Source organism: Hemitrygon akajei, chromosome 3 (genome assembly GCF_048418815.1).
Source record: "Hemitrygon akajei chromosome 3, sHemAka1.3, whole genome shotgun sequence".
Classification (NCBI taxonomy): Eukaryota; Metazoa; Chordata; class Chondrichthyes; order Myliobatiformes; family Dasyatidae; genus Hemitrygon; species Hemitrygon akajei.
In genome coordinates this window covers 191,384,990-191,396,024 of record NC_133126.1, presented here as the reverse complement: position 1 = coordinate 191,396,024, position 11,035 = coordinate 191,384,990, and positions in this window count along the sequence as shown.

Genomic DNA, 11,035 nt, shown 5'->3' with positions numbered 1-11,035 from the left:
TCTAGTGATTCTTAAAGGATCTTTACTAATGCTTCCACAATTTCTTCAGCTGCCTCTTTCAGAACAATGTGATGTAGTCCATCTGGTCCTGGTGACTTATCTACCTTCAGGCCTTTCAGCTTCCCAAGCACCTTCTCCTTAATAATAGCAACTACCCTCATTTCAGCCTCCTGACTAGACCTTCTTGCATACTACTAGTATGTTCCACAGTGAAGACTGATGCAAAATCCTTGTTCCATTCATCTACCATTTCTTTGTCCCCCATTACCATCTCTCCAGTGTCATTTTCCAGTGGTTCAATATCCACTCTCATCTCTCTTTTACTCTTTATATACCCTGCAGTGGATAGTGAGGTCAGCTGAGAAGATCATCGGGGTCTCTCTTCCTGCTATCACAGACATTTACACTACACACTGTATCCGCAAAGCAAACAGCATTATGAAGGACCCCATGCACCCCTCATACAATCTCTTCTCCCTCCTGCCGTCTGGGAAAAGGCTCCGAAACATTCGGGCTCTCACGACCAGACTATGTAACAGTTTCTTCCCCCAAGCTATCAGACTCCTCAATACCCGAAGCCTGGACTGACACCTTGCCCTACTGTCCTGTTTATTATTTATTGTAATGCCTGCACTGTTTTTGTGCACTTTATGCAGTCCAGTGTAGTCTGTAGTCTAGTGTAGCTTTCTCTGTGTTGTTGTTTTTTTTATTACATAGTTCAGTCTAGTTTTTTGTACACCATGGTCCTGAAAAACATTGTCTCATTTTTACTATGCACTGTACCAGCAGTTATGATCGAAATGACAATAAAAGTTGACTTGACTTGACTTGATATATATGAAAAAGATTTTTGATATCCTCTTTGACACTATTGGCCCGCTTACCTTCATATTTCATCTTTTCCTTCCTTATGCCTTTTTAGTTGTCTTCTGTTGGATTTTAAAAGCTTCCAAATCCTCTAACTTCCCACTAATTTTTCTATATTATAAGCCCTCTCTTTTGCTTTTATGCTATATTTGACTTCCCTCTCTTTAGAATATTTCATCTTTGGGATGTATCAATCCTCTGCCTTCAGAGTTGTCCTCAGAAACTCCAGCCATTGCTATTATGCTGTCATACCTGATAACTGTCTCCTTCCGATCAACTCTGGCCAGCTCCTTTCTTATACCTGATACGTCTGACTTTATCTTCTACCTCTCAAACTGCAGGGTGATTTCTATCATATTATGCCTCCCAAAGGTTCCTTTACCTTAAATTCCCGAAACAAATCTGGTTCATTACACAACACTCAATCCAGAATTTCCTTTCCATGAGTGGACTCTTCCACAAGCTTCTCTAAAAAAACATTTCATAAGACATTCTACAAATTCCCTGTCTTGAGATCCAGCACCAATGTGATTTTCCCAATCTACCTGGATATTGAAATCTCCCATGACTATCATAACATTGCCCTTTTAAAATGCCTTTTCTATCTCCCATTGTAATTTGTAGCTTACATCTCGGCTACTGTTCGGGGGCCTTTACGTAACTTCCATGAGGCACTTTTTACCCTTGCAGTTTCTTAACTCTACCCACAATGATTCTATGCCTTCTGATCCTATGTCACCTCTTTCTAAGAATTTCAATTCATTTTTTTTTACTAACCACAGCCGCCCCACCTCCTCTACCTCCCTGCTTGTCCTTTCAATACAACGTGTTTTCTTGGATGTTGAACACTCTAGTACCATCTCTGTGATGCTGACAACGCCATGCCTGCCAAGCTCTAACTGCGCTACAAGATCATCTGCCTTATTCTGCACCTTCAGCCTCGTGTTCATCAATCACACACTGTATATACAGTACTGTGTAAAAGTCTTTGGCACATGAAAAAATCGTGTGAGGCAAAATTCTTTCAAAAATAATGTAATGAAAACTTTCTAAATATAAAAAAATTACTATAAAGAGCAGTAAACAGTCAAATCAATCGATATTTAGTGTGGCCCCTCCCCCCGTTACCTTTTAAACTGCATCAGTTCTCTTCGGTACACCATTGTGTTGGTTTATAAGGGAATTGGCTGGTCGGCTGTTCCCATCATCCTGGGGAGCTTGCCTTTGTTCTTCTGCAGACTTTGGCTGCCTTGTTTGCTTTGGGCAATTACAGACAGCCTTAATGATGTTGAGATTAGGGCTCCGTGGAGGCCATTTCACAATTTAATAATATAATATATAATAAATCTGATCTGAGCTGCAATGAAAAGCCTTCTTGCAGCAGCATAAAATGCTCATAACACCACATGAAATGAATGTAAATTAAACAATATTATATATAATTTTTATCAGAAAGAACACAATCAGAACAAGTGGACAATGAACCCTTTACATCACAAACCATGATGCCTACCTCAGCTAGTCCTATTTGGTTAAATCCCTCTCAATCAGAGGTTCTCAACCTGGGATCCATGGACCCCTTGTTTAATGATATTAGTCCATGCCATAAAAAAGGTTGGGAACCCTTGCTCTAAACCTTTCCTATTATAAGAGCATAGACATTGGACCAGCATTTGACCCATTGAGTCATCTCCACTATTCCACCATGGCTGATTTACTTTCATCTCAACCCCTTTCTCCAGCCTTCTCTCCACAACCTTCTTGATGCCTTGACTACTCAGGAACTTATCAACCTACTCTTTAAGTTTCCCTAAGTCTTGTCCTACACATCTGTCTGTGGCAAAGAATTCCACAGACTCATCATTTCTGCCTGAAGAAATTCCTCCTCATCTTTGTTCTAAATGGATGTGCTTGGATTTTGAGAATGCGCCCCTCTGGTTCTAAACACATCCAGGATGCTCAGAAAAATGTATAACATCAGCTTTCTAACTGTTCTGAGGGAGTTATTTACAAAGAAGATTAGGTTATGATAAAGCTTAGATTTATTTGTCACGTGCACGTTGAAACAAAGAAACATACAGTGAAATTCATCATTTGCGTCAGCGACCAGCACAGTCCGAGGATGTGCTGGGGGCGGTCCACAAGGGTCGCCCTGCTTCCGGCGCCAATATCACATACCAGCAACTTACTAACCCTAACCCATTCATCTTAGTAATGTGGGGGGAAATTAGAGCACCACGCAGTCGTGGGGAGAACGTTCAAACCCCTGAGAATGCATTGGGAATTGAACCTTGATCTCTTGGTCACTGGTGCTGTAAAGCATTATAATAATCTCGACACTACCGTGCTACCCTCTGCCAAGGATCGAGACGATGTTAGAGAGTTCAGGGGCACGGTCTAAGCAAAGCTCAGAACGCTGCCTTGTGTCTTTTGTAACACAATGATGATAGAAGCATTACTGTTTTGGTGTGTGTCTGTGTGTATGTGAATGTGTGCGAGTGTGTGTGTGTGTGTGTTTGTGTGTATGTGAATGTGTGTGTGTCTGAATGTGTGTGGGTGTGTGTGTATGTGAATGTGTGTGTGTGTCTGTGTATGTGAATGTGTGTGTATGTGTCTGTGTGTATGTGAATGTGTGCGAGTGTGTGTGTGTCTGTGTGTATGTGAATGTGCGTGTGTGTGTGTGTGTGTCTGTGTGTATGTGAATGTGTGCGAGTGTGTGTGTGTGTGTGTATGTGAATGTGTGCGAGTGTTTGTGTGTATGTGAATGTGTGTGTGTGTCTGAATGTGTGTGTGTGTGTGTGCGTCTGTGTGTATGTGAATTTGTGCGAGTGTGTGTGCGTCTGTGTGTATGTGAATGTGTGTGTGTGTGTGTCTGTGTGTGTGTGAATGTGTGCAAGTGTGTGTGTGTGTGTAAACTCAGGAGAACTGAGCCAACAAATTGAATATCGAACAAGCAACATGACTCCATGTGTTTCGTCGGGATTTCCCTTTCTGCAGTACCACTTGGAAAATAATCCCTGACAGCTTTCATTCGCTAACCACAAACGTCCCCAGGGAACTTCTGAGTTTCTCCTATTCTCCCCCCTCCCGTGGCACCAGAAAACCTCGGTTTCAGGTCGTATTCCCTGGAAAGCTATGGAATTGTTGCAAAGATTGGTTTGGTTTTTAATTACCCTTTATAAACAATCAGAGGCTCTGACTGGAGAGACTTCGAACCGGTATGGTTCTTGAGTTACTGGAAATTCAGAGGCCTGGACAGAGCTGCCCTGAGAACTGAGTCTGAACGCAGCTGTGCAATTTAAACTCATAATCAGGCACTAGAAGAAAATTCCCACATTTGTAATTGTGACCACAAAGACATTGAACACAGAACACGGGATGCTGGAGGAACTCAGTAGGTCAGGCAGCATCTATGGAAATGAATAAACAGTCAATGCTTTAAACATAAAAGCATAGAAAACCTACAGCACAAAACAGGCCCTTCGGCCCACAATGCTGTGCCAAACATGTACTTACTTTAGATATTACCTAAGGTTACGCATAGCCCTTTATTTTTCTAAGCTCCATGTACCTATCCAGGAGTCTCTTAAAAGACCCTATCGTATCCACCTCCACCACCGTTGCCGGCAGCCCATTCCACTCATTCTCCACTCTCTGCGTAAAAATCTTACTCCTGACATCTCCTCTGTACCTACTTCCAAGCACCTTAAAACTGTGCCCTCTCGGGTTAGCCATTTCAGCCCTGGGAAAAAGCTTCTGACTATACACATGGTCAATGCCTCTCATCATCTTATACAGACATTGGCAACTTTGTGCCTGTTCTGTGATGTGTCTATCTAAAAGCCCTTTAATCACCACTGACATATTTCAAAGTTTAAAGTTCCAGGTGCAGAGTATTTACATACATGTTACCATGTACTACCCTGAGATTCATTTACAGCAAAAAAGTTGGATTTTATGAGAAACTATACACAGACAACGATTGGGAAACAACCAAACAACGCAAACTGTACAAATAAAAAATAATACTGAGAACACAAGTTTGGAAGAGGCCTTGAAAGTGAGTCTGTAGGTTGTGGAATCAGTTCAGCGTTGATTTGAATGGTTACACACACTAGTTCAGGGGCCTGATGGATGAAGGGTGATAACTGTTCCTGAACCTAGTGATGTGGGACCTGAGGCTCCTGTAAGTCCTGCCCAATGGTAGCAGAGAGAAGGGAGCGTGGCCTAGATGGTGCAGGTCCTTGATGAGGGATGCTTCTTTCTTGAGGCAGCACTCCATGTAAGTGTACACAAGGTCCACCGTGTTGTGCGCTCAGAGAGATTCTGTTCTGCACACAACTTGTTGTAATGTGTGTTTATTCGAGTTACTGTTGCCTTCCAGTCAGCTTGAACCAGTCTGGCCATTCTCCTCTGACCTCTCTCATTAATGAGGCATTTTTTCACACAGAACTGCATTTACTGGATTTTTTTCTGGTTTTTGCACCACTCCCTGTGAGAGTGGTGTGTGTGAGCGTCCCAGGAGATGAGTTTCTGATGTACTCAAATCACTCCATCTGGTACCAACAATCATTCCACAGTCAAAGTCAGTTAAATCACATTTCTACCCCACCTGTTTAGTCTGAACAACAACTGAACCTCTTGACCATGTCTGCATGTTTTTATGCATCGAGTTGCTGCCACATGATTGGCTGATCAGATATTTGCATCAACGAGTGCTACAGTATATAGGTGTACCTAATAAAGTGGCCACTGAGTGGTTCTAATTCTGATTCTGATTGTTTGAATGACTAAACATCAGTAGCTCGTTTAAGTGGAGAGATACAATGATTTACCTACTGGGCACATAAACCCCTGTCTATCTATACTCTGACAGGCAATGCCTAGTTTGGAGTCTGTGGCCCCTGCTTAAGATAACCCAGAAAAGTTAACCAAAATCTCTGTAATTCCCTGTAAAGCCCTGTAAGAAATTTGTATGATTCAGTGACATCACCCCCAACAACATATAGGCCCAATATTTCTTAATCTGCTTACCACTTGATAGATATGGGATAAATCTGGAATAAATCTGCTACAGCATAGGGATGGCACAACACTTTACAGTGCCTGCGACTCGGATTCATTTCCAACCTGTTGTCTGTAAGGAGTTTGTACGTTCTCCTCGTGTCCATATGGGTTTCCTCTGGGTGCTCCATTTGCCTCCCACAGTCCAAGGAGGTACCGGTTGGTAGGTTAATCAGTCATTGTAAATTATTCCGTGATTAGGCTAGGGTTGCTGGGCTGCGTGGCTTGAAGGGCCTATTTCACACTGTATCTCTATAAATAAAAAGCTCACCTTTCTCCATTACAATGGCATGTTTCCTTAGACAGTCTTTGATGGGTAACTGGTGGAAAGTGTGAGCAGCTTCAGGCTCCTCAGTGTCAATGTCTTGGAGGATCTATCCTGGGCCCAACGCATTGATACAATGAGGATGAAGGCGTGCATTTTGAGGGGATTTGATAAGTCATCAAACACTCTTGAAAATTTCTACAGAAGTACAGTCAAGACTGGTTGCTATACAGCCTGGTAGGGACACTCCGATGTGCAGGATCGTAAAAAGCTGCAGAGGGTCAGCCATCTCCATCACAGGCTCAACCCGCCCCACCATCAAGGGCGTCTTCAAAAGGAGGTGCCTCAAGAAAGCCGTTTCCACCATTAAGGAACCTTGTTTCATGGATGTCACAAATTCCAGGTTGTATACTGTTTACCTACTCCAATATTAAATGAACCTTTGAACCTTTCGGGATATGCCTGCTTCTCATTAATACAATCAGGTACAGGAGACTCTTGACACATACTGAAGGTTTCAGGAACTGTTTCTTCCCTCATCCATCAAATTTCTGAATGGGCCATGAACACTACTTCACTCTTCTTCTTCTGCACTATTTATTCATCTATTTACCTACTTACCTATTATTTATTTATTTCTTTTGAACAGTTACTTTATGTCTTTCACTGTACTGCTGCCGCAAAATAACAAATTTCACGGCGTATTTCAGTGATGATAAATGTGAATCTGGTTCGGATTCTGTACTGAGTACATCTGCACAAGTTCTTTGTCACGCCTCACTCGGAGAATGGTGCTCCGTTTTGGTCATGCTGTTATAAGAAAGATGTCATTAAGAAGGAAAGAGTGCAGGAAAGATTGACGTGGATGTTGCCAGGACTCAAGGGACTATTTTATCCGGGGAGATTGGGGAGGCGAGGAAAGGTCTCGGCCTAAGATGTTGACCTTTTATTCATTTCCATTGACGTTGCATGGCCTGCTGAGTTCTTCCAGCATTTGTGTGTGTTGACTTAATTCCTTACGAGACTGCAAGGTGGATTTTGTAGAGGTGCATAAATCCATGTGGGACACAGCTAGGATGAATGTCCATAATGTTTTCCCAGACTTGTAGAATCGAGAATCAGAGGGCATAGACTTGAGAGAGGGGAAAAATAGTAGAAATATGAAGAGCAATGTTTCCACCCAGAGGTTTGTCTGTATGTGGAATGAGATGCCAGAAAAAGTGATTGAGGCTGGTCCAGTAACAGCAGTTAAAAGGAACTCGAAGAAGTACATAGATGGGAAAGATTGAGAGCCATATGGGCCAAACTTTGGCATAGACCATAGACCAGCGAAGATGTGAATCTTGGTTGGCACCAATCAATTATATCAAAGACCATAAGACATGTGAGCAGAAATAGGCCATTCGGCCCATTGAGTCTGCTCTGTTTTTGCTTCAGGGCTGATTTATTTACCCCCTCAACCCCATTCTCCTGCCTTCTCCCCTTAACAGTTGAGGCTTTGTCCAGCCAAGAACCCATCAAGCTCTGCTATAAATATACACCATGACTTGGCCTCCACCACTGTTTGTGGAACTGAATTCCACAGATTCACCACCCTCTAGCTAAAGAAGTTCGTCCTCATCTCTGTTCTAGGGCTGTCCCTCTATTCTGAGTCTGTGCCCTCTGGTCCTCGACTCTCCCACTAACTCTCGCGTAACTGTGCTGTATGACACTAAAGGTGAGTGAAACACGGTGGATGGAACTAGAAACGGGCATGTGAATGGACAGAAAATATGGGAGGACTGTCAGCAGATCAGACAGAGAGCGCGAGAGAGGGAACATAAAAAGTAAGGTTTGCTTGAAATTGGAAGATTCAATTCTCATCCCACCGGTTGTAGACCACCAAGGTAATTATGAGGTAACACACACAAAATGCTGGAAGAACTCTGCAGGTCAGGAACATCTATGGAAATTAATAAACAGTGGACAGTTCAGGCTGAGGCCTTTCTTCAGGATTTCCAACATTTGTAGAATTTCTTATGTTTAAGATATGGGGCGCTGTTCTTCAAGTGTGGCCTGATGTGGCTGACTCTTAACTGCTCTCCAAAACAGTGCAGCATGTCAAGAAACGTTGGGCACTCATTTCTTGTGACGGTCCACTCCCATGTGTAAATAGCTAGCTTTACCTGCGGGGCATCACATTTAGTCACGGCACAGTAGTCAGATCTATTTATCGTTCATCACTCTGATATCAGTTTTTGTCTAATACATTTACTAGTTTTAATCATTTAATTTACTTATTTAATATGCATTTATTCACAATTACATCTCTGCTGTCCCTGGAGCAGAGGAGATAAAGAGGTGACATGATTGAAGTGAATTAAATTATGAGGAATCTTGAAGAAGTATGTTGCAGGAAACTTTTCCCATGCCAGAGGTGATATAACTGAAGGACGTAGATATAAGGTAAGGGAAAGAGGGAAGATTTAAAGGGTATCTGGCGGGGACCATTTTCACCCAGGGAGATATATGGTATATTTTGTGAAATTTGTGGCAGCAGTACATTGCAATGCATAATAAAAAAAAGCTATAAATCTTGTAATTGTAATTTTCCCTTCCCCTCTCCACTTCTTGTATGCCCACCCCGGCTGTTATCTCTTCTCACCTGTACTCTACTTCAGCCTGGGTCAGCTTCTCCTTCCCTTTCTTCTATGGTCCACTCTCGTCTCCTATCAGATTCCTTTTTCTCCAGCTCTTTATCTTTCCCACCCACCTGGCTTCACCTATCTCCTTCCAGCATCCCCCACCTTTTTATTCTGACATCTTCCCCCTTCCTTACCAGTTTTGAAGAAAGGACTTAGCCAAAACACCCACACTTTATTCCTTTCCGTACATTCTCCCTGATCCATTGAGTTCCTCCAGGATTTTGTGTGCTACAATAAGAAATACAGTGTATATAAAAAAAATTAAATAAGTACCTGCAAAAATCAAAAGAAAAAATTAGTGAGGTAGAGTGCATGGGTTCATTGTCCATTCAGAAATCTGATGGCGGAAGGGAAGAAGCTGTTTGAGTGCGTGTCTCCAGACTCCTGTACCTCCTCCTCGATGGTAGCAGTGAGAAATGGTGAATACATGGCACGCACTGCCAGAGAGCACGGTGGACACAGAGTCACTGACTGCATTGAAGAAGTGTCTGGACAAGCGCTTGAATCACCGGGGCACAGAAGGCTGTAGACCAGGTACTGGAAGATGGGATGAATACAGGTGGATGAGGATGATGGTGAACGTTGGTAGTTTGGGTTGAGGCATTTGATGTTGCAGTGTCTATCGAGCTTGGCAATTACTTGCAGGCGTTTCATCACCAGGTGAGGTGATATCCTCAGTGCACAGTTGTTGATGTTTCTCTTGGGGAGTGCTCGTGTTTATATAGCCCCCGTTCGCTTGCCTCAGTCCTGATTGGCTAACCCTTCGGTCGATCTTTGAATCTACTGGCTCGCATTTCTTTGGCTCTTACGGGTTCGTAGATGGTGTCTACTTGAATACGTTTGTTAACAACACAAAACTGGTACACTTTGGAGTTTCTGGTGCAGGTGAACACGAAGCAGGCATGAGAATTTTTATAAGTGTGGTTCTCTTCTGATAACCCCGCAAACAAACATATCGACATAGATGCCATCTGCGAACCCCTAAGAGCCAAAGAACCGCAGGCCAATAGAATTCAAACGCCAACCGAAGGGGTAGCCCATCAGGATGGAGGCAAGTGAACAGGGGCATATATAAACACGAACGCTCCCAGAGAGAAACACCTACAACCGCATACTGAGGATGTCACCTTGACTGGTGATGAAACGTCTACAGGCTAATTGCCAAGCTTGGCAGACACCACAACATCAAAGGCAGACATTAATGAGAACTTAAAGAAAGATATAGTGATAAGAGGCAGCAACAGTCCTCTGTCCCATGGCAGCAATGGTGAATACCAGAAGATGTTCTTTTAAGGTGAGTGGAAGAAAGTACAATGGGGGGGGGGGGGGGTCTAATTAGGTTTTTTTTTACACAGAGAGAAATGGGTGCCTGGAATGCACTGCCAGAAGTAGTGGTAGGGGTAGCTACGTTAAAGATGTTTAAGAGACCTTTAGATAGGCACATGGATGAAAGAAAAATGAAAGGCTACAGTTGTGTGGGGAGGAAAGGTTAGATTGATCTTGGAGTAGGTTAAAAGGTTGGCCCAACATTATGTGACAGAGGAGCCGTACTGTGCTCTGCTGTTCTATGTTCTATAACAAAGACTGATTTGAATCTACATGGACTGGGAAACCATAACCCAGATAAAGAGATTGTAGAACAAAAGGATGAACGGTTACCAAGAATGCAGTGTTGAGATTACAATTAAATCATTTGCAATAGGAAAATTACTTAGAACATGCTCTATGACTCTAAATCTGGGAAGGGTTTGGAGGGCCATGGTCCAGTTGAGGGTAGATGGGACGAGGCTGAATAATTGTTTGGCACAGACTAGATGGGCCAAAAGGCCTGTTTCTGCACTGCAGTGCTCTATGACTCTATGCCTCTAACTGCAGAATGTGGAGCAAACCAGAAAACAAGTTATACTTTGTGGAAGTTGTGGCGAGGGAAGCGTTAACATGATATCCAGGCAAGGAGAGATTGCAGAGAGCCTGGACAAGAAAGGTCTTTGAAGAGCAAAGCTTCTCTCTGCACAGCAGGCAGGCCAGAACCACTTCAATTACTGGAGACAAGATAAGAACGTAATGGAAGAATTCAAGGAACACACCAACTAAGGGACAATTTACTTTACCAACTTCAAAGAATCATTCGTGCTTCGCTTTAATTTTCTATTGA